Genomic DNA, 24,194 nt, shown 5'->3' with positions numbered 1-24,194 from the left:
TGATCATAGAGGTCATGTATCGACCCAATCCCCCATTCTTTCCAGGTGTTCAGATCCAGATCCGGGATCTGATCCTCCAAAAAAGATATAGGAATCTGAGTTAATGGGAGTTGTGAGTCCCGTCCCATTGTGGATATAAATTGAAGCCAGATGCTGTTTGTGACTATGATGGGTGTGAGAAATGCAGGGCCATTAGGTCGTTGCCATAGAGTGTTAATTAGAAGAGATTGTAGTGACTTGCAACCGCTAATAGAAGTCTCAATCTCCACCCATCTTTTATCCCCTGTGTTATTCCACCAGAATGTTGTCTGATCCAAAATGCAGGCTTTGTAATAATCTTTGAGACTAGGTAAGCCCAGTCCTCCAACCCTCCTATGTTTAGTCAGGATTTTAGCCGCTATTCGGGGACGTTTATTGTTCCATATAAATTTTAGAAGTATATTATGTGCTTGTGAGAAGAAGGACTGCGGAATATGAATCGGTAGAGTTCGAAACAGGTATAGGAGCTTGGGGAGAATCAGCATTTTGTATGCCGCCACTCTCCCAAACCACGAAACGATACATTTTGAATATTTGGTAATGTCCTCTTTTATAGTTGACAGTATAGGGGGAAAATTAGTTTGATACATTTTGTTAGAAGGAAAGGTCAGGTGAACGCCCAAATAAGAAATATCCGTATTGCGCCAGTCTAGTGTAAATTCTCTTTTTAAAGTCAGGAGCAGGGGTAGGGGTATGTGAATAGGAAGGATTTGCGACTTTTCCCTGTTCAATTTATAGTATGAGACCCGACCATACTCCTCCAGAATTTCGAATGTCGCCCTAAGAGAGGTTATGGGGTTTGTACCCACTAGCATAACGTCATCGGCAAATAATGCCACTTTGTGTGTAGACCCGCCTACTACTACCCCAGTTATATCTGTGGAGTTCCGAATAGTTTCCGCCAGGGGTTCAATAGACAAAATAAAAAAAATCGGGGAGAGCGGGCATCCCTGTCTAGTGCCATTGGTGATGTCAAACGGGGACGATAGGGTATTGTTCACATATACCTTGGCTGCGGGATTAGAGTATAGAGCCCGAATTGCTGAGTGTATTGTGCCCACCAAGCCAAATTTTTCCAAGACCGAAAATGCGTATTCCCAATTTACCCTATCAAATGCTTTTTCTGCATCTAGTGATAGAAAAACCGCGGGGGAAATAGATTTCTCTACTATTTGTAACAGTGATAACAGTCTTCTAGTATTGTCTGGAGCCTGCCTTCCCGTAACAAATCCCGTTTGGTCATTTTTAACTAACACTGGTATTATGGATAGTAATCTATTGGCTAGTATTTTAGCATAGATTTTTACATCTCCATTTAATAATGAAATAGGTCTGTAATTTGCGGTGGAATCAGTCGGTTTCCCAGGTTTAGGTAACGTGACAATAAGAGCTGTCAACATCTCTTTAGGAAATGATCCAGTTGATATTGCCAGGTTAAACATTGGTAGCATGTGTTCTGTCAGAATGGCCTCAAAGGTCTTGTAATAGTCATTTGAAAAGCCATCTGGGCCTGGAGCTTTATGCAGGGGAAGATTCTTGATAGCTTTGCTTATTTCTTCCCTGGTCATTGGGAGATTCAGTGCATTTAGTTGTTCCTGTGATACAGAGGGCAGTTTTATTTTAGAAAGAAAGGAATTGATTCCCTCTCTAGTAGGTTGAGGTGTTGTGCTATCATCTCTGAGGTTATATAGAGATTTGTAATATGCTTGGAAAGCATTAGCGATACCCCTAGGTGTGTGGACAGGCTGAGAGTTATCGGGGTGTTTAATTACTGGTATTCGTGATTTGAGAGCTATTGTTTTCAGCCGTTTTGCAAGTAATGCCCCGGATTTATTGTCTTGAGAGTAATAGCGTGTACGCATTATGTTGAGAGCCTTATCGTGTTTCTGGAGAAGCAGGCGTTTCAGATGTAGGCGAGCATTCGCCAAAGAAGTGGTGACATGGAGTGATTGTTGCTTTTTGTTTTGTAATTCTAGTTTTTGGATATCATCCATGGCCACCTGTATATCCCTATCCCTTTGTTTTTTTAACCTGCTACCCAGACGTATAAAAGTCCCCCTAATGCACGCCTTATGTGCGTTCCATAGTGTAAATGCATTAATATCCGGAGTGGCATTAAATTTGAAATATTCTGCTAGTGACTCTCGTAGTTCTTGTGATAGCTTTGTGTGTGAGATTATGAATGAGTTAGCCCGCCATACATAATCTGATACTTGGGGATATTGTGTCGCTATTGTAATTGATATGGGGGCATGGTCGGACCAGTGTATCACCCCTATATCAGCCGAGGGAATGTGGTCTATCAATCTTTGGTCTATCCAGAACATATCTATCCTAGAATAGGATTTATGTCTAGCTGAGTAAAATGTATAATCCTTTTCACTGTCATGAAGCACTCGCCAAATATCATGTAGGTTCTCTCTCTGTTTCAATGAGCCAATCTTATTTCTCCTCGGCACCTGAGAAGACGAGGTATCCAGTAAAGGATCGCAGATAGCATTGAAGTCCCCGCACACAAGTAATAGGCCTTTTTTAATGGCATTCACTTTTTTCAGTAATTTATTCAAAAATCTATATTGGTTGCAGTTGGGGGCATACAGGTTCACTATAGTGTATTCTACCGCGTTAATAGAACAATGTACTATTATGTATCTGCTAAGCGGGTCCACCACTGACTGGTGAATTTGTACAGTACTAGAACTGCTGAAAGCAATAAGGACTCCTCTCTTTTTTTCAGGGAATGATGAATACAATATAGTGGGAAAGGCCTTATGGCACATTCGCGATGGCCCTCTGTTAGATATATGGGTCTCCTGTATACATGCAACATCGCATTTTTGCTTAGTAAGCTCCCTCCATACCATAGATCTTTTGAAGGGGCTATTCAAGCCCTTCACATTCAGAGACAGAATCTTAAGAGCCATTGAGTCTATTAGAGACTGAGTGTTGCAAATATGTGCATACTCGGTGGAGTATATATGGGCCAGGCATACTAGACATATAGGTTGTGGTCAAATATCGCACCTTTTGCTTGATCGAACAATATGATGCGCATATCAGGTTAAACATTGAAGACTGAAAGCAAACATATAAAACAAAAACAGAAAAACAATGCACATACATTACCGCACCATAGTGCCTTGGTATCATGATGAACCAATAGTTCTGGGGAGTAAGAACTATTTAAACACGACAATGCTCGGTGTTCGAGCCACTCTTGAATACTATTTAAACGGCTCAGCTAAAAGTTAGGTACTACCAACTACAGTCCATTCTTCTGTCAATCGCCGCAAAGGGGGACCAACCCTTGGGGTAGATGTTGCTTGTGTCACCTGAATGTTCCAATTTTTTAGGAGGGCAATACCCTCTCTGAGGGATGAAACAACGTGGATAGCCCCAGCTCGGTTTATTATAAGTTTCGTAGGGAACCCCCACCTGTAAGGAATTTCATGCTTGCGAAGAGGATTTGTGATGTCTGTCAAGTCCCTCCTGGCCTGGAGAGTCGCCGCTGAGAGATCAGCGAATAGCTTAATATTTGTGTATGGCGGTGGAAGTGGTTGTTGCCTTCTGGCCTTTTCCATTAGCCGGTCTTTGGTCGTGAAAAATGTATATCTGGCCAGTACATCTCTGGGTACGGAGTCCGGAAGATTCTTAGGCTTAGGGATTCTATGCGCCCTGTCGATGCTAAGCTCGTATTCAACGCATGACGGCAATAAACGTTGTGTGAACTTCTTCAGATAGGGCTGTAACTCTGCAGAGGTAACATTTTCCGGTATCCCCCGGAATTTTATGTTATTTCTTCGGTTCCTATCTTCATAGTCCACCATTTTAGCTTGTAGTTTGGATAATTTATCTTCCATGGAGCTGTGGGAATCTACCACTTCATTGTGAGCCGCTGCATAGGAATCCATTTTACTTTCCACCGTGGAGATCCTGTCTCCCAGGTCAGTTATGGTACTTTGAAATGGTAGTATGACTTTAGTAAAGTCCTGATGCAAAGAGCTGCGCAGTGCCAGCAGCATGGCTTTGAGCGTAGACTCTGACACCATTTTATCAGAAGTTTGGAATGAGGTGAAGGTGTCTGTTAATTCCACAATCGGTGGATTATTCCCCTCTTCTCCCGGGCTTGATAGTCGCTGACGGTGTTTTGCTGGGCTGCGTATTGGTGACTGAGATCTACCAGGGGGAGAGGAGGGTGAAGTGCTTTCCCTCATGGCTGCAGGTAAGTGTATCCCAGGGCTCGAGTCCCTTCTCTGGGGTAGAGGTGTCACTATCCCCGGGTGTGTTACTGGCGAGCACCAGTCATCATTTAAAGAGAACTGGCTGGTATGTAGAGCTCCCGGGGTATCAGCCGACGTACCTTCTTGCTCTGTCTCGCTTCTCCGTGATGAGACAGGGCGGTCCCATTCACGTGTTGCTGATGCCTGTGAGTCGGCGGCGCCATCTTTGATCCCTCCGTCGGGGAAGAAGAAGCTGTCCAAGGATCTCTCTGACACCGCTTTTTGGGGCTTCTTCCTGCCCATCTCTGTCGGTATCATTCCCCTATTCAGGGTGAGTGTTGTGGCCGCTTGTTAGATGTGTTTTGCCGCTAGAGTAGCCTCGTTACACCGGAGCTCCGAACTTATGCGACCATCCGGTCTGCAGTGCAAGCCACGCCCCCACACTCCTACATTACTGACAACACTAGGTGATCTATTAGGGCTTAAAGAGAAGAGGGAAGGGGCTCATATCTGCATGGGATCAGAATTGAGAGAAGTGGCCTTAGGAAACATTGTACACATGGATAAATTTCCCTCATTAGAGTACATTAGAGGTAAATACCCTCAAATGAGAATACATTATCTGGAGTACTTACAACTGCTCTCAAACTATAAATTTCTGGTAAAACATGGCTTTGTTATCAGACCACTGACATGGTTTGAGTCACTGCTGTCCTCAGCAACACCAATACCGAAATCCCTCTCCTTACTATATAAGAAGCTAGCTTCCATGAAGGGAAAGAGCGATTTACCACATATCTTATCATGGGAGAAAGAGCTGAAGGTTCAATTTACAAAGGCGGAAATACAATATATCTATAAATCCAGCAGCGGGCCCTCTAGATGCATAAACCTACAAGAAACCTCCTATAAATTAGTCACTAGATGGTACAAAACGCCGGAACTATTGCATCGTATAGACCCAACGATATCTCCCCTTTGCTGGAGATGTAACCAACAGGTAGGAACATATACGCACATCTGGTGGGAGTGTACAAATATTCAATCCTTTTGGAGAAAAGTACAATGAATTCTGACAATTATTTGCCCCACAGCACAGACTTTAACACTTACCTATTTACTGCTGAACCTTCACTCTGTCAACCCCTCAGGTCATTCACGGGAGAAACTGTGGCCACAATTAGTTTTAGCAGCAAAGGCTTTGATACCGCTAAATTGGAGGAAGACAACCTCCCCATCAATTACCCAATATTAAACAAAATAGCTCAAATGTCGAGACTAGAGGAACTTAGCTATCTGGCCTTAAGAAACGTAGGTAAATACTATAGTATTTGGCAACCTTGGTTGAACTTCCTAAATGACACAAAGGGATATATGGAATGCTTAGAGGAATGAAACAGTGGGTATCTGTAGGTCTCATCGCCATACAAAGTAGTAACGAGATCGAATGATGTGTCTACCAATGGTAAGGAGTCATAACACCAATACAGAGACAATATGTGGATCGGTTGATGGCAAGTTAAGAAGTAGAGAAGTAAAAGAGAAATATTGGATGCAAATTTAAATGGAATAGGGGAATCTTGTATGATGTTGTCACGAAAGGTATTAAAGGGTTATGTAATTAACAATGGAATTATATGTATCTCTAGTACAAATGATTCATCCGAATTGTATTTTATAACATGTATGTTAAAAAATTTGGAAAAAACCAATAAACAAAGTTTGACAAAAAAAAAAAAAACTGATCAACTGTCAGTTTTTCATGGCTGTTTTGCATCATTGTGTCTGCAAATTTGTATACACTTCCAGTCCGTCTGTCCGTTTTTAATGGCCGTTTGACATCCATTTTGCATCCGTTTTTCATGGCCGTTAAAAAAACTGATGAATTTCATTTGTCTGGCTTCTTTTGTACCAACCCCCTGAAAACACCCAAACAAAGGTCATTGTCATGATTGTTTCACAGCCCCCCTAGAGATGATGCCACACAGCCCCCCTGTAGATGATGGCACACGGACTCCCTGTATATGATGCCACACAGACCCCCTGTAGATGATGAAACACAGACCCCCTGTAGATGATGGCACACAGACCCCCTGTAGATGATGGCTCACAGCCTCCCTGTAGATGATGTCACACAGCCCCCCTGTAGATGATGGCACACAGCCCCCCTGTAGATGATGGCACACAGCCCCCCTGTAGATGATGGCACACCGCCCCATGTAGATGATGGCACACAGCCCCCTTGTAAACGATGGCACACAGCCCCCTGTAGACGATGGCACACAGCCCCCCTGTAGATGATGGCACACAGCCCCCCTGTAGATGATGGCACACAGCCCCCCTGTAGATGATGGCACACCGCCCCATGTAGATGATGGCACACAGCCCCCTTGTAGACGATGGCACACAGCCCCCTGTAGACGATGGCACACAGCCCCCCTGTAGATGATGACATAGACACCTCTCCGGAGAAAGCACCACACCCCCCCTCCCTGTGGTAATCTTCCGGGACTCTCTTTGTAAATTCAGGACCGTGCCGAAAAATTTGCTACAGTAGACAACAATGTCCCCTGTACTAGCGCCATGCTACCATAGTAGTGAGCGCAACAATATCCGTAATTTTTGTCCGCCTGAATGCCCTACATACTCACCGATGCATGACCATCTACGCCACGAGTGATCTCTAGTCTCACTGGTTCTGCGAAGGCGACGAGAGGACGTCATCTCGTCACCTTCGCAGAACCCATGAGACTAGAGACCACACCTGTAGAGGACGGCGCTGCAACGGTGAGTATGTGTCATTGCGCCGCCGAATACCATCAAGGGAGCCAATAGTTCCCTTGGCTCTTGAATCCCCAAATCACAGAACCGTTTTTAACGGCTGTTACATATATTGACGGCCGTTAAAAATTGATCCATTGACTTCTATGGGGGCCGTCTGGCCGTGAAAGCGGCCAAAAATAGGACATGTTCTATTTTTTGACGGCCAATATTCACGGGTGGTTAAAAAAAGGCCGTGTGAATATACCCATAGAACATCATTGTTCTGAAATAAACAATCCCTTATCTTGACTTTTTCAATGGCTTTTGTTGTGTGATATCACGCTGCAACAAATGATATTTTATTTCACATATAGCGAAAAGTAGTAATCCAAAAATAGGTTTTTAACGTTTCGGTCTATACATTCAACCTTCTTTAGACACGGATATGCGGCGCTTGTGACCTCGGTCGCTGTTGGGTAATGGCGCCATTATTTTTGGATTACTACTTTTCGCTATATGTGAAATCAAATATCACTTATTGCATAATACCTTGGAGCGCTGAGTTCCAATTTTTTACACATTGGCGTGGAAGCCTACTAACGCACACTTGAAACACGGAGTGCTGCGGGATCAAGAAAGTATCACGCTGCAACAAGTTATCAGAGTCAAGTTAAAGATGGCTACATCTGTATTACAGTATAAAATCCATCTAGTAACAGATTACACGTTTCATACATTACATGTTCTTAGTCGTAGCCCCTATAACCACACATGTATCTTTCTTCCATGTTTATAAACAGCAGTCCCATGTAACGCCTATATCCAGTGTATGCACAGACAGTCTATCCAGGCAGTAGGAGATAATTAGATGATGTAACAGATACTGCAGCCGCTTATGATGTCACTGATGATGTCATAGGCAGTACTAGCCGTTAGGTTCTATGTGCAGCTGGATTACATATTTTTTACAATTTCTGCCAATGACGTCTGGACCGGGACTGTGATTGACTGTGTGATTGACAGGTAAGATGCAGCATTTTATCATTAATTCTACATGTTACTGGACACATGAAATATATACGCTCTAGAATTCTCATATAAGGCCAGATTCACACTGGACATTACTGCAGAAATTTCTAACCACACCAACACCTCACCACAACTATATGATTGTAGAAGGATTTTTTTCTGGTGATTGTCGGGGGTTGTTTTTTTTTTTTAGACAAACAGTTCAAGTTCCAGTAAAATGTTTCTATTAATGCAAGTAACAACTGAACATTTTGCATTCAGATTTCAATGTTTCATATTTTCTCATTAAAGTTACAACTCAGTACATCAGAGTATGTTCACATGGCCTATTTTCAGCCGTTTTCCTGGCCGTAAACACCCCGAAAAACAGCCGAAAATACGGAGGCTAGACGCCTCCAAACATCTGCCCATTGATTTCAATGGGAAAAACAGTTTTTTTTTCCGATGGTGCATTTTACGTGGGCGTTTGATAAAGCGGCGCATAAAAAACACCCTGTAAAAAGAAGTGCATTTCACTCCTTCGGCCGTTTTTGGAGCCGTTTTTCATTGTCTCAATAGAAAAACAGCTCCAAGAACGTTGGTAAAAACGCCTCAAAAAATGTTTGTGGTTTAAAAAATGGCTGAAAATCAGAGGCTGTTTTCCCTTGAAAAGAGCTCTGTATTTTAGAGACGTTTTTTAGTTAAGTGTGTGAACATACCCTTACCATTGTCTGAGAATTGCAGCTGTCAGTAATGTGGAATGTGACTTCTCAGTCGTTTTCAATATGATGTCTAATTTAATTTAATTAAATAGTCTTAAAAAGCTACCGTATATTATCCTAATAAGGCTCAGCAGTAGCCAGGGCCGGCCTTAGGGGTGTGCGACCTGTGCCATTACATAGGGCGCATCCCTCCAGCAGGTGGAACGGGGCGCTGCGCTGGCTCCCTTCCACTGCTTGTGTTTTAGAAGCGGCCGGGCAACTCAGCAGCTGCCTTTCCGCCTGGGTGCTTCTCTCACTGACATCGCGTTTCTAGCAGCGAAAATCGGGATTCCTCTAGGAGAAGGGGGCATTGGGGATTGGCATTTGTAAATTGCCCACATTGTGACCCCCCCTAATGTCAGTCATGGACACCTGGGCCTGGGTGTGACTGCAACCTCTTCACCCCTATAGTTATGTTCCCTAGGTTTACACTAACATTACAAAATGTTTTCAATGTCTGACTCGTCCTGTGATAGAAAATGAAAGGTGTGAAAGTAAATATATTATTATTCATTATGGATATGGGGTTATTTTATGTTTATTCCATTATGTATTTTACAGACATTTATGACATCTGAATATGTGGCACCAGTGACAGCCGACATGCTAGGACATACACTGTATATATGTAAGTATTATAGCAAATGACAACCTATAGAAATTCTATAATCTGATGTCATCCAGAATGTTCCTATAGAGACACATGACAAGACTGTGGGAACAAATTCCCCAATGTTGTTCATCCAGGGCCTGTTTTAGTGGTGTGCGACCTGTGCGGTTACACTGGGTGCATCACCTGTCACTAATGAATGGGGCGCCACTGGTCTTGATGTCTGGGGCACCCATTGCTTGAACACTCAATCCCACTCTTCATGTAAAAAAAGTAAAGGGCACTGCTCAGGATGCAGATACAATTCCTTGATAATGGATTACATTACAGTGTGGCAGACAATACTTGTCTGGCAGTGTTATTTGGGCACTGTATGATTGCAGTATTTGAGTACTATATTCTACGCCATAAAGCTGAATTCAGACGCTGCAGATTTGCTGCGCGGCAAAATTCACAAGTGTTACAGGTGAATAGTTACAGTCTCAAAAACTCATCCACATGTAGCAAAAGTAAACGCTGGGAATTTTGCTGCAGCTTTATATTATTATTATTATAGAAATGCTCCATAAAGAAGATATTATGGTATTAGTAATATATAAGGGACTTGTTATTTATGTAATTTCCTAATACACATTTGGCTTATGGGGGAGCACACAGCGCACACAGAGTGTCTACATTACCAGTACTGCAGTCTGTGCGCCACCATACAGGTCCGTCCACATGAAGTTGCTGTGTACATGAGCCCTAATGTACATTTCCTTCATTGTTGGGTGGTCTATACTGAGCACACGTCTGTCTGGAGAAATAAAACGACACAATTATTGTTTTTTCCAGAACACCTTAAGATCGGCTGCCTGCTGCCAGGGGGACTCTCTGAAGCAATATTTCATAAATGCAAGGTGCGTCTCTTATTAGTTACTATATGCAGTATCCACCAATACCCTCCACAGTTAGAATGACACTTTTTGTATGTCCTGGGTCAGAATGCCCCTTTTGTATGGCCCCACAGTAATGAAGCCCCCTTTTCTAAGCCCCGACTCAGTCCTTTTATCCCCCATATTAATAGTGCCCCCTTTGCTCCTATAAAATAAAAAATTATACTCACCTAATAGACGACCAACCGGGTCAGACATTTTGCTTCCTCCCTGCGCCGTTATTGTTTGTCCAATTTTTAGGGGTGTATGGAGCTCCAGAGCTGTGGGCCACCCCAAATCCCTGGACCCCAGCCGGTCATCCTATTTACCCCTTTGGTAATTTTACACTGGTTGGGGACTGGACTCGGTTCTAGATAGAAATGTTGCCATTGATTGAGATTTGTCCTAATACATTGTCTTTCTTTCTCCTAGAATTAATTCCTCATAAGAGTTAATGATAACCACACGTCCCAGGAGGGCAGATCAAAGATTAAGCAGAGCCCTCCACCTCACATCACATAACGTTCTACATTCAGTCGGATGTATTCAGTAGGAGAGTCCAAGGTCAGTGTATTTTATTAACTGCATCTCTAAATGATCACATAGTGTGTATTACTGGTCAATACTGAAGAGGGCACTACCACCATAGATGGCCTGGGCACCCTCAACTTACACTGCCGATCCGGCATTTAGGGCCCAAACCTATAATATAAAAAAATAGAAAGATACAATCACTAGTTTATTGACTGGGTGATGTTATTTGGGCACTGTATGATTAAATTATTTGGACACTACATGGTGCATCATAAGGGGGAGGACGTCACAGATACTGCACATGTCACCAATAAACCTAAGGCCGGCCCTGGATGTGACACAATAGCTGCCACGTGACATGCCATCCACACGGACATGACCGCTGTGGCCTAGCAACTAAAGACAACAGAACCACCAGCGCAGGAGACACAGGGAATTTAAAAAATGAGTAGGGACAATTTGTTATTTTTAGCCATATGCGGCTTAGACTAAGGTTTATGAAACTGTCAGAAAACCCCTTTAATAATTATTTTGTCTGTTGAATCCAGAAATCCAATTTACCATTTTCTACTCTCTCTACTCCAGTCCAAAAGACTCCACAAAAGACAAATTAGAAGTTTTCCATTAATCATAAGATTATATAGAAGAATAACAATAAGCTCCTGGTCCCTGATACAAAATCTATACCAGGGTCCTCCAACTATTATGTGCCATTATACTGCTGGTGTTATTTGTGTGGCAGAGGGGCATTGGACTCGCCCTGTGATAGAAAATGAAATGTGTGAAAGTAAATATATTATTATTCATTATAGATATGGGGTTATTTTATGTATGTGCATTAAACCCATTATGTATTTTACAGACATTTATAACATCTGAATATGTGGCACCAGTGACAGCCGACATGCTAGGAGATCCACTGTATATATGTAAGTATTATAGCAAATAACAACCTATAGAAATTCTATAATGTGATGTCATCCAGAATGTTCCTATAGAGACACATGACAAGACTGTGGGAACAATCTCCCTGATGTTTTCAATAGGCTGAACATATATTTGTTGATATGATGAACCATACTAAGCGCACGTCATAATATCTTCACAGTTTATACTTTTTGTTCCAGAATTTCTTGAGATCGGCTGCCTACTGCCAGGGGGACTCTCTGAAGTAATATTTCATCTATATGCGGTATGTCCATCATTAGTTACTATATACAGTATCCACCAGTAGCTCTGTACATTGAAAAAGTAATGAGCGGGCAAAATGCCAAGAAAGGCGTAGCAGTGGGGAACCTTGGATAGTTGGTAGGAATAGGCATAATGTAAGTTAGGGGTATCTTTGTCCAAAATGCTGGCCACATGGCTCGGTTTGGGACTGAACGTAGGTGTAAGGTAATTGGGTGAGGGAGTGTAGGGGGATTTTAGACAGCTTTGGTCTGCCAAGAACATTTGCGATGTGTCAAGGCCTGCATGCAATAGACAAGGACTTAAGTGAGTTTCATTACACAGTCATAATCTGCAGGCATAGGTGATAATGGACACTGGCAGAATGTTTTTATATTTACAGCACTCAAGCGGAAAGCAATGGAAGGTGCCAGGTTATTGCCATGTATAGAGCCCCCACAAGTCATGCAGCACAAGGACCTGGACTTGGGGTGTACTGGATTGTTTGGAGCAAATGGCATCAAGGAAGCAAGGCAGGTATCCTCAATGGTATCATTCAAGCAAAAATTTTAGGGAACATGGCACGATGATGGGCCAAGTGCCAGGATCCTTGCGCAGGGATCCAGGGTCGATGAAGGCAGCAATATCCCAGTAGGGCCTCATAATCTCAACATGGGAGAGGGACACCTTGTGGTTGCCAAAATGTTTAGAACACGGGGTACTGGCACAATGTTTGGAATTACAGGAGCAGCGCATCTGGATGTAAAGAGAAGCAGAAGAAGGCAACAGTAGCTGGTTGAGTCTGATTCTGATCTGTCAGATGATAATAAGTGGTCTGATGTTGGGGATAGATGGGCTAATGGGCAAGACGTTTAAGATGCTGAAAAAAATGTTTACGCAGGATAAAGTAAAAAGGTAAAAGCGAGGAGGCGTGATACCGAAAGCCAATTCTTTACTGGAAAGAGGGGGTAAAGTTTGGGGCCAGGAAACATGTTTGTTGATTTCTACCTACACACACACTTGTCCCAGGAAATGTTGGGAAACATAAGGGAGGAAAGGCTTGTCTAGTTTTTGTGATGTCTATGGAAGATTTTGTTTAGTATTGCAGTGTTATGGTGGTGGAGCAGGACCCCCTTATTGATCAGGTGCCAATAAAAAGGGATGGTGCCTGTGAAGCAGGCTGGTAAGTATAAAAAAAAATACATCTGTCGCATCTAAAAGAGGCATCAGTAAACGATGAAATAGACAAGGAGTTGAGTGAGTTGCATCATTAAAGCAGAATCTGCAGGCACGGATGACAATGGATACTTGCAGAATGTTTTTTGTGCCTACAGGACTCAAGTGAGAAGCAGTGGAAAGGACCCGGATATCGCCACGGATAGGGCGTCCACGAGTCATGCAGCACAAAGAACTGGACTTCTGATGTAATTGACTGTTTGGAGGAGATGGCGTACATTTGCGAAGAATGTAGTTGGCTTTCGAAGCGCGTAAGCAGTCTTGTATCATCACTTCAACATGCCGTGTGGTTTATAAAATGTTTTTCTAATAAAGTCATCACATTGTCATGAGGATTGCTGGACCGTATTTTCTTCTGTTTACTGTATATTTATTGGACAGTGCTAACGCCATACAGCCCTCCCTGTAGAGAACGCCATACAGCCCTCCTGTAGAGAACGCCATACAGTCCCCCTGCAGAGAACGCTATACAGCCCCCCCCTGTAGAGAACGCCATACAGCCCCCCCTGTAGAGAACGCCATACAGCCCCCCTTGTAGGGAACGCCATACATCCCCCCCTGTAGAGAACGCCATAGAGCCCACCCCCTGTAGGGAACGCCATACAGCCCCCTGTAGGGAACGCCATACAGCCCCCCCTTTAGGGAATGCCATACAGCGTTCCCCCCCCCCTGTAGAGAGCGCCATACAGCGTCCCCCCTCCCAAAAAAATGTGAACTACAGTGTGTCCTACAAAATACATGTATCCCCTATCCACAGAATAGGGGATAGATGTGTGATCGCTGGCAGCGAAAGCTGTTTCTATCCTCTCCTCAGGGTCCCCGGCAGTCACTGACAGCCGGAGACCCGACATTCAGCAGCCCGATCGCGCGGTCAGTAAGTTAAAACCGGAGTCGTAAAAAGTCTATGGTTCGGGTTTTAAGGACCCTGACCGCTGGCCGTAAAAATACAGCCAGCGGTCGGGAACCAGTTAATGGCAGAGCGGGGAGATACCTCCCTGCTCTGCCGTAGTGTTCAGTGGCGTCCCGCTGTAGCAGCCATAGCGGCTGCCAGCGGAGCCTCCGGCCATGGTGGTCGGCCCGTGCCGGCGGGCAACGCGGGCCCCCTCATTCCGCGGGCCCCGTAGCAGCCGCTACGGCTGCTATGGCGGTAGTTACGCCACTGCTCAGTACATATATACAACACCAAAAAAAATCTCAGTGTTATGACTGCGGACCTCTGTCGCTCACCCTGTGATGAACGGCCGCGACCGCAACTTCCTGGCCACCTCCCCAGAGACCACGGCTGGCGCGGCCTTCCCTTCCTGGAGTGTGCGAGGAGTGCCTTAAAGGGCCAGCGTGCGCACTTCCTAAAAGTTTTCTATCCTACCCCAGTGCACCCTGGATTATAAAAAGGTCTCTGCCCTTCCACTCCTTGCTTGAGCGTTGTTTGTACTTTTCCCATGTTTGTATTGCAAAGGGTCCCTTAGTATTGCTTGATCCCAGAGTTCCCGTTCCCTGCATCCTATTTCCTGTATCCCTTGCTGTTTCCTAACTGTGCCTGCCTTTTATCAGTCGTGTGGTACCGCCGGCTGGATATGCCACATCTGTGTGTCATCTACCATTCCTGGTGCCATCCGCTTCGTCTGGCGCAACCTGCCACACCTAGCCCTATCTGAGCCGGAGCCCACGGCCTAGTGGGTCCACATACGGATGTAGCCATCTTTAACTTGACTCTGATAACTTGTTGCAGCGTGATATCACACAAAAATAACCATTGAGAAGTCATTGAAAAGGTCAAGATAAGGGATCTTTCCACTGTGTATTTAATGCGTTATTAGTCAAGCTAAAGTCAGCTACATATGTTCCCTAGATTGTGACAGTATGCTCAGGCCATGGAACCCGCTGGCCAGCCTAAGACCACAGTTCAGGTCATACACTCTTCCTGTGTCGACTTCATCTCAGGTACCCGCTTCTGACTCTGCATATGGGGACTTCCTGCAAATCTGGCAACAGACCCGGTCCTCTATTTTGCTGGTGGTCGAACGCATGAAGCGAAAGGCAGATACTAGGAGAAGAGAGCCGCCTCAGTATCTTCCGGGGACTAAAGTCTGGCTGTCCTCTCGGAACATTTGCTTGAGGGTGCCCTCATACAAGTTCGCTCCCAGGTTCCTTGGTCCTTTCGAGGTCCTGCAACAATTTAACCCTGTCTCCTATAAGCTGCGGCTGCCTCCTACCCTCAGAATCCCTAACTCCTTCCATGTGTCCCTCCTGAAACCAGTGGTCCTGAACCGCTACAGCAAGACCTCTAGTTCCACAGTTGCTCCCAGCGGTCCTTCTGATGTATTTGAGGTAAAGGAGATCCTGGACCGCAAGAGAGTAGGAGGAAGGACTTTCTATTTGGTGGACTAGAGAGGGTTTGGTCCTGAGGAGAGGTCCTGGGAGCCAGAAGAGAACCTCAGTGCTCCTGCTCTTATTAAAAAGTTCCTCTCTCACTCTGGCCCAAAGAAGAGGGGGCGTAAGAGGGGGGATACTGTAGCGCCCATGGCTGCGGGCCGTCGAGTTTACTCACCTCCCGACGCCCGCAGCCATGGATCTGTGAGCGCTGGCCTCCGTCTCCCTCCTAGGAGATGCCAGCGCTCACTTCCGCTCCGTTCGGCTAGATCCCGTAGGGTGCGCACGCACGCTCGCGCCCGGCCTTAAAGGGCCAGCGCGCGCAATTAGGAAATTGTCATCACCATCAACTGCCACGATTTCCTGGTCTATAAGAAGGCCCCTGGCCTTCTAATCCTTGCCTGAGCGTTGTTAGTCTTTCCCAGTCTGTCTCGCAAATGGTTCCGTAGTGTCTCCCGTTCCAGCTGTTACCCATGCCCTGTTACCGTTCCTGTATTCCGTGTTGTTCCTGTGCCTACCCGCGTTCAAGTGTCTTCTGCCACGTCAAGTGGCATCTGCCACGTCAAGTGCCATCTGCCATGTCAAGTGCCATCTGCCACGTCAAGTGTCTTCTGCCACGTCAAATGCCATCTGCCACGTCAAGTGTCTTCTGCCACGTCAAGTGCCATCTGCCACTTCATGTGCCATCTGCCACGTCAAGTGCCATCTGCCACGTCAAGTGTCATCGGATACTGCCCGCCACGTCTGGCGCCACTTGCCGCACCTGCCTCCATCCATGCTGAAGCCACAGCCACCACCCGGACTATTTCAGGTACCCAAGCATACTGTCTGCCATTTACTTCTGCTTAGACTGTGACCTGGTCAGCTGCCTCCCCACTGCGGCGGAGCGGCCTAGTGGGTCCACATACCCTGTGCCCGTGACAGTTACTATGTACAGTACCCGCTAGTAGCTCTCTACACTGAAAGTCACGAGCGGGCAAAATACCCATAAGGAATGATAAGAAGGGCCACGTGGCCCCCAGAAAAGGTTAGTAGTTGGGAACTTTGGATAGCATGGTAGACATAGTGCAGTTAAAGGGATTCTTTGTCCACAATGGAGTAGCCATATGGCCCGCTTTGGGCCTGAAAATAGGTGTAAGGTAATTGTGTGAGGGGACAAGGGGTGGAGTAAAGGTAATTAGGTGAGGGGATTAGGCGTGGAGCAGTGTAGGGGGATTTTAGGCAAGGTTGGGACACATCAAGGCCCAGTAAAAGTATATGTAGGGGCTTCAGGGAGATGGGAATGAGGGTGCTGGCGGCTGCTGCAGTTACTTGTCAAGTGAAAAAGAAGCATAGGAGGTTAGTAGGGATTGGGTGAAGGGATTTTTTTGAGTAGTGCAGTATTATGATGCTGGTGCAAAGCCCCCTTTTTTGATGAAGTGTCAATAAAAACTGATGGTGCCCGGAAAGAAGGCTGGTAGGTATAGAACAATACAACATCTGTGGCATCTAAAAGAATCACCAGTAAACGATGCAATAGACAAGGAGTTGAGTGAGTTGCATTACCCAGGTATAGGTTGCAGGTATGGGTGACAATGGATACTGGCAGAATGTTTTTGTGCAAACAGGACTCAAGCGGGAAGCAGTGGAAGGATATCGGCACGAATATAGCGTCCACAAGTAATGCAACATAAGGACCTGGTTTGAGATGTAATAGACTGTTCGGAGGAGATGGCATATATTTGTTGGCGAAGAACACAGTTGGCGTTCGAAATGTGCAAGGAGTCTTGTATGATCACTTCACCAGGCCGGGTGGTTTATGAAATGTTTTTAGAATAAAGTCCTCACATTGTCAAGTGCATTGCAGGACCATATTTTCTTCTGTTAGCAGTACATCTGTTTGATAGTGGTGGTCGGGGGAGTCACGAAGATTGGTCAGGGTGTACAATGGCTACCTAGGTAGGGAGCCAGCTGGTGCAGGCGGGCACGGCAGAAGCGGGTTTAGTTGCCTGATGGTGCAGAACAAGGATTTTAGATGCAATGGACAGTTCAAAGAGCATGGTATATATTGGCTAGACATCGATCTTGATCTGTTAACTACCTGCAAGCACGGTAGAAGATGGTTTAAAAAGTGATAATTGGTGGGGGCAAAGTAGGCCAGTTGCAAAAAAAAATGTAAGCCCTGCCTATTTACATAGACCAGGCCTACAACCTATGGTATTTTAATTACAAATCTATCCAATGCAACACACCCAAAAAGGAATACAGACCACGCACCAAATCGCCTATAGACGTACAGACATTAGTTGCTTTATATAACAAACAGACGTAGTGTAAAATAAATAAAAATAGAGGACTGTATATAAGGGCATGACCACACATGGCGGAATTCCTCCGCAACTGTCCGCATCAATGCCGCACCTAATCCGGGTTGCGGATTACGGCTGCGGATCTGCACAAAATGTGCAGAAAATTGATGCGGACTAGCTGCTGCGGACTGCGGGAAAAGTGCTTCCCTTCTCCCTATCAGTGCAGGATAGAGAGAAGGGACAGCACTTTCCCTAGTGAAAGTAAAAGAAATTCATACTTACCGCCCGTTGTCTTTATGACGCGTCCCTCCTTCGGCATCCAGCCCGACCTCCCTGGATGACGCGCCAGTCCATGTGACCGCTGCAGCCTGTGCTTGGCCTGTGATTGGCTGCAGCCGTCACTTACACTGAAACGTCATCCTGGGAGGCCGGACTGGAGACAGAAACAGGGAGTTCTCGGTAAGTATGAACTTATATGTTTTTTTACAGATACATGTATATTGAGATCGGTAGTCACTGTCCCGGGTGCAGAAACAGTTACTGCCGATCGCTTAACTCTTTCAGCACCCTGGACAGTGACTATTTACTGACGTCTCCTAGCAACGCTCCCGTCATTACGGGAGCCCCATTGACTTCCTCAGTCTGGCTGTAGACCTAGAAATACATAGGTCCAGCCAGAATGAAGAAATGTCAAGTAAAAAAAGCAAGACGCATCCGCAGCACACATGACATGTGCATGACAGCTGCGGACTTCATTGCGGAACTTTGAATCTCCATTGAAGTCAATGGAGAAATTCCGCCATGAGTCCGCCACTGCTCCGCAACAGACAGAGCATGCTGCGGACACCAAATTCCGCTCCGCAGCCTATGCTCCGCAGCGGAATTGTACGCATCGTGTAAACGAACACTGCTAAATTAAAGTGAAAGTCAATGTAGAAACGGCTCCGCTGCGGATTAACGCTGCGGAGTGTCCGCAGCGGAATTTAAGTGCAATTCCGCCATGTGTGAACCCGCCCTAATAAGGGACGACGCAGTAAAAACAGTAATAATAATGGAGGATGTTGTATTTAATTATAAGGAAGAACGCTGTATAGAATAGTATAGTGCATCGTGGAACATTATTCCTACTCAAATAATCTAATAAAAAAATTCTCGAATAAAACAATTACGATATTCCAAATGCACCATATATTAATGTTGACTTTTAAATAAATATGTTTCTATGTATGACTAATATTCTATAAACTTTCCAAGCCTGTGTGACTCCCTGTCCAGCATATGGGGCAAATTTACTATTCAAAATGATCCGGAGTTCTGGAGTACATGCCGTGGGACACATTTATTAACTGTTTTAGACACTTTTTTTACATTCTCAGCAAGGGACATGATCTATCAAAACGGGCGTGGTTAAAAATGCAACAACGGGCACCAAGATTTTGGTGCAAAATAACTGGCGTAAATTAAGCCAACTAAGAGGAGGTGTTAGGAAGAGAAAAGTGTCCAGCATGTCTAGCTAAATGCGCCAAATTTATCATGCAGAATGAACCACTTTGATACATTTGGCATGTTTTCTGACTGTCTTGTCTAAGTTTGAACTGCCTATGATTATATTAGTAAATCTGCTCCTATTTATATAATTACTAATATATATAGCATACATACCTACCCACAGTAATTATATTAAATTGACCTATTACGTATAGAACTGTATGTGCACATTCAGTACAGTAGTGCTCAGCTTATTTAGTGCACTGTGAGAACGGTGGAGAGCAATGTGGCGTGCATAGCATGCCACAGCAAATCACTTAGCTAGTTAAGACGACCCCCAAATACAAAAATTTTGTGTACAAATACAATATCAGATTCAAGCATAATGCATACATACGGTGATAAATTTAAGTTCAGTACATGAATACAGCACAAGAACCAAGCCCAGTACATGAATACAGCACAAGAACCAAGCTCAGTACATAAATAAAGCACCAGAACCAAGCTCAGTACATAAATACAGCACCAGAACAAAGATCAATACATAAATACAGAACCAGAACCAAGATCAGTACATAAATACAGAACCAAACCAAAGATCAGTACTGTAATCGCCATGGTTGCGGACCGCCATTACCGGCATCACTTACCCTACAGTGGCCGCAGACCAATGAACTCTAGCCGGTGTCTCCCTTCCCAGAGAGGCCAGCACACGCGGTTGCACTGCTCCACTGTTTCTCCTAGGGTGTCTCTAAAGGACCAGCGCACGCATCTGTAAAATACTCCCTGCCCAATCCCAACGCACCCTGGATTATAAAAAGGACTCTGCCCATTTCCACAATGCCTGATCATTGTTGTGTCTTCCCATGTTCGTTTACAAATGGTCCCTTAGTTGTATCCTGTATCCTGTGTTCCCGTATCCTGTATCCAGTAATTATGTTTGTTCCAGTGCGAAGTCTAATGTCGGAGTCGAGTCATCTGTGCCAAGTGTCTGCCAAGCCAAGTGTCTGCCAAATCTATCCAGGTACACTTGTCCTAAAGACTATCTTTGAATATTGCTTGGCCAGCTGCTACTCCGGTACATATTCCGGTACATACCCCATAGTCATAACAGTACGCTCGGGCAATGGGTCCCACTGGTCAACCGAAAACCGCAATTCAGATGTTGCAAGCGGACATGCGTGACCTCCGTGCACGCCAGAATCAGCTCCTACAGGCTGTAAACTCCATAATTACCTGTTTGGATCTTCCTTCTGTTCCTCCTATGGCTGCTTCTGCTACTCCACCACCGTCTAACCCTACTGCCTGTCCTGATTCTGCAATTTCATTGCCTCCACCTCCCCGCTATGATGGGAATCTTAAAACCTGTAGCGGCTTCATCAACCAGTGTACGATCCACTTCAAGTTACAAACTCATCTCTTCCCCTCTGATGAGGCCAATATCGCTTTTATTATCTCCCTCCTCTCTGGCAAAGCCCTGGCATGAGCGAACCCCATATTGGAACGAGAGGGTCCGGAATGCTCTGATTTACAACTGTTTCTAGAGACTTTCTGTACAGTGTTTGAAGAACCGGGCCGAACATTCTCTGCAGCTGCTTCACTGCTGTCCCTTAATCAAGGGGAATCAACTTCTGTAAAAAAGGCAATACATGACAAAAAAAGGGCATTTGAAAAATAGAAATCTGAGGGTACAGCTGTAGCCTTTGTAAATTATAAACAGCTTAATAAAAGTTGTAAAAAGGTAATAAAATCAGCAAAAATACAAAATAAAAGGCAGGTGGCCAAGGATAGTAAAATAAATCCCAAAAAATTCTTCAAGTATATAAATGCAAAAAAGCCAAGGTCTGAACATGTAGGACCCCTAGATAGTGGTAATGGGGAGTTGGTCACAGGGGATCAAGAGAAGGCAGAGTTACTAAATGGGTTCTTTAGTTCTGTATATACAACAGAAGAAAGAGCAAATGTTGTTAATATATCAGTTAACCCCTTCCCTCTTTAGCCACTTTTGACCTTCCTGACCGAGCCTCATATTTCAAATCTGACATGTGTCACTTTATGTGGTAATAACTCCGGAATGCTTTCACCTATCCAAGCGATTCTGAGATTGTTTTCTCGTGACACATTGGACTTTAAGTTACTGTCAAAATTTGCTCGATATGTTCAGTATTTAATTGTGAAAAACACAAAAATTTAGTGAAAAATTGCAAAAATTAGCATTTTTCTCAATTTAAATGTATCTGCTTGTAAGACAGGCAGTTATACAACACAAAATTGTTGCTAATTAACATCCCCCATATGTCTACTTTAGATTGGCATCGTTTTTTGAACATCCTTTTATTTTTCTATGACGTTACAAGGCTTAGAACTTTAGCAGCAATTTCTCACATTTTCATGAAAATTTCAAAAGGCCATTTTTACAGGGGCCAGTTCAGTTCTGAAGTGGCTTTGAGGGCCTTATATATTAGAAACCCCCAAAAAGTCACCCCATTTTAAAAACTTCACCCCTCAAAGTATTCAAAACAGCATTTAGAAAATGTCTTAACCCTTTACACATGTCACAGGAATTAAAGCAAAGTAGAGGTGAAATTTACAAATTTCATATTTTTTTGCAGAAATAAATTTTTAGTACAATTTTTTTTATAACACAGAAGGTTTTACCAGAGAAATGCAACTCAATATTTGTTGCCCAGTTTCTGCAGTTTTAGGAAATATCCCACATGTGGCCCTAGCATGCTACTGGACTGAAGCACCGGCCTCAGAAGCAAAGGAACACCTAGTGGATTTTGGGGCCTTATTTTTGTTAGAATAAATTTTAGGCACCATGTCAGGTTTGAAGGGCTCTTGCGGTGCCAAAACAGTCAAAATCCCCCAAAAGTGACCCCATCTGGGAAACTATACACCTCAAGGAAATTATCTAGGGGTACAGTGAGCATTTTGACCGCACAGGTTTTTTACAGAAATTATTGGAAGTAGGCCGTGAAAATTAAAATCAACATTTCTTCAAAGAAAATGTAGGTTTAGCGATTTTTTTTCTCATTTCCACAAGGACTAAAGGAGAAAAAGCACCGTAAAATTTGTAAAGCAATTTCTCCCGAGTAAAACACTACCCCACATGTGGTAATAAACGGTTGTTTGGAGACACGGCAGGGCTGAGAAGGGAAAGAGCGCTATTTGGCTTTTGGAGCTCAAGTTTAGCAGGAATGGTTTGCGGAGGCCATGTCACATTTACAAAGCCCCTGAGGGGACAAAACAGTGGAAACCCCCCACAAGTGACCCCATTTTGGAAACTACACCCATTGAGGAAATTATCTAGGGGTATAGTGAGCGTTTTGACCCAACAGGTTTTTTGCATAAATTATTGGAAATAGGCCCTGAAAATTACAATCTAAATTTTTTCAAAGAAAATGTAGGTTTAGCTAATTTTTTCTCATTTCCACAAGGACTGAAGGAGAAAAAGCACCGTAAAATTTGTAAACCAATCTCTCCCGAGTAAAACAATACCCCACATGTGGTAATAAACGGTTGTTTGGAGACACGGCAGGGCTGAGAAGGGAAAGAGCGCTATTTGGCTTTTGGAGTTCAAATTTAGCAGGAATGGTTTGCGGAGGCCATGTCACATTTACGAAGTCCCTGAGGAGACAAAACAGTGGAAACCCCCCACAAGTGACCCCATTTTGGAGACTACACCCATTGAGGAAATTATCTAGGGGTATAGTGAGCGATTTGACCCCACAGGTTTTTTGCAGAAATTATTGGAAGTAGGCCCTGAAAATAAAAATCAACATTTTTTCAAAGAAAATGTAGGTTTAGCTTATTTTTACTAATTTCCAGAAGGACTGAAGGAGAAAAAGCACCACAAAATTTGTAAAGCAATTTCTCCCGAGTAAAACAATGCCCCACATGTGGTAATAAACGGCTGTTTGGAGACACGGCTTGGCTTAGAAGGGAAAGAGCGCTATTTGGCTTTTGGAGATCACATTGAGCAGGAATGGGTTGCGGCGGCCATGTCACATTTGCAAAGCCCCTGAGGGGAAAAAACAATGAAAACGCCCAAAAAGTGACACCATTTAGGAAACTACACCTCTTGAGGAATTCATCTAGGGGCGTAGTGAGCATTTTGACCCCACAGATGTTTCATAGAATTTATTAGAATTGGGCAGTGAAAATAAAAACAATCCTTTTTCTTCAATAAGACGTAGCTTTAGCGCAATTTTTTTCATTTTCGCAACAAATAAAGGAAAAAAAAGAACCCAACATTTGTAAAGCAATTTCTCCCGAGTACGGCAATACCCCATATGTGGTCATAAACTGCTGTTTGGGCACACGGCAGGACTCAGAAGGGAAGGACCGCCATTTGGAGTGCAGATGTTGCTGGATTGGTTTCTGGGCGCCTGTGGGCCCAAAACAGTGGAAACCCCCCAGAAGTGACCCAATTTTGGAAACTACACCCCTCAATGCATTTACCTAGGGGTGTAGTGAGCATGTTAATCCTGCAGATGTTTTGTAGAAATTAGTGTGAACTCGATGTTGCAGAGTGAAAATGGGATTTTTTCCACAGATATGTGGACAATATGTGGTACCCGGCTTGTGCCACCATAACAAGACAGCTCTCTAATTATTATGCTGGGTTTCCTGGTTTTAGAAACACCCTACATGTGGCCCTAATCTCTTGCCTGGACAGTCGACCAGGCTCAGGAGTTAAAGCGTACCATGTAAAATTGAGGCCTAATTTGGCGATTTACAAAGTATTGGTTCACAACTGCAGAGGCTCAGATGTGAAATAATAAAAATAAACC

At 44.2% G+C, this 24,194-nt stretch overlaps 1 long non-coding RNA gene across 3 annotated transcripts in view; it reads left to right on the top strand.

Annotated features, from left to right (window-relative positions):
• The first annotated feature begins 7,973 nt into the window (after window positions 1-7,973).
• Window positions 7,974-24,194, top strand: part of LOC142740552 (uncharacterized) — a 124,166-nt gene continuing 107,945 nt past the window's right edge. For 2 of the 3 annotated variants that reach the window (XR_012880770.1, XR_012880769.1), the window contains exons 1-4: window positions 7,974-8,045; window positions 9,353-9,419; window positions 10,236-10,300; window positions 10,748-10,879. This is a non-coding gene — a long non-coding RNA (uncharacterized LOC142740552). Of the gene's footprint in view, window positions 8,046-9,352; window positions 9,420-10,235; window positions 10,301-10,747; window positions 10,880-11,711; window positions 11,761-24,194 lie in introns of those variants that run through there. The other variant, XR_012880771.1, reaches the window with a different exon arrangement.

The sequence above is a fragment of the Rhinoderma darwinii genome, chromosome 2, assembly GCF_050947455.1.
Source record: "Rhinoderma darwinii isolate aRhiDar2 chromosome 2, aRhiDar2.hap1, whole genome shotgun sequence".
Taxonomy (NCBI): domain Eukaryota; kingdom Metazoa; phylum Chordata; class Amphibia; order Anura; family Rhinodermatidae; genus Rhinoderma; species Rhinoderma darwinii.
Note: the sequence above shows the minus strand (reverse complement) of the source record. Positions and strands in the feature narration are given on the sequence as shown.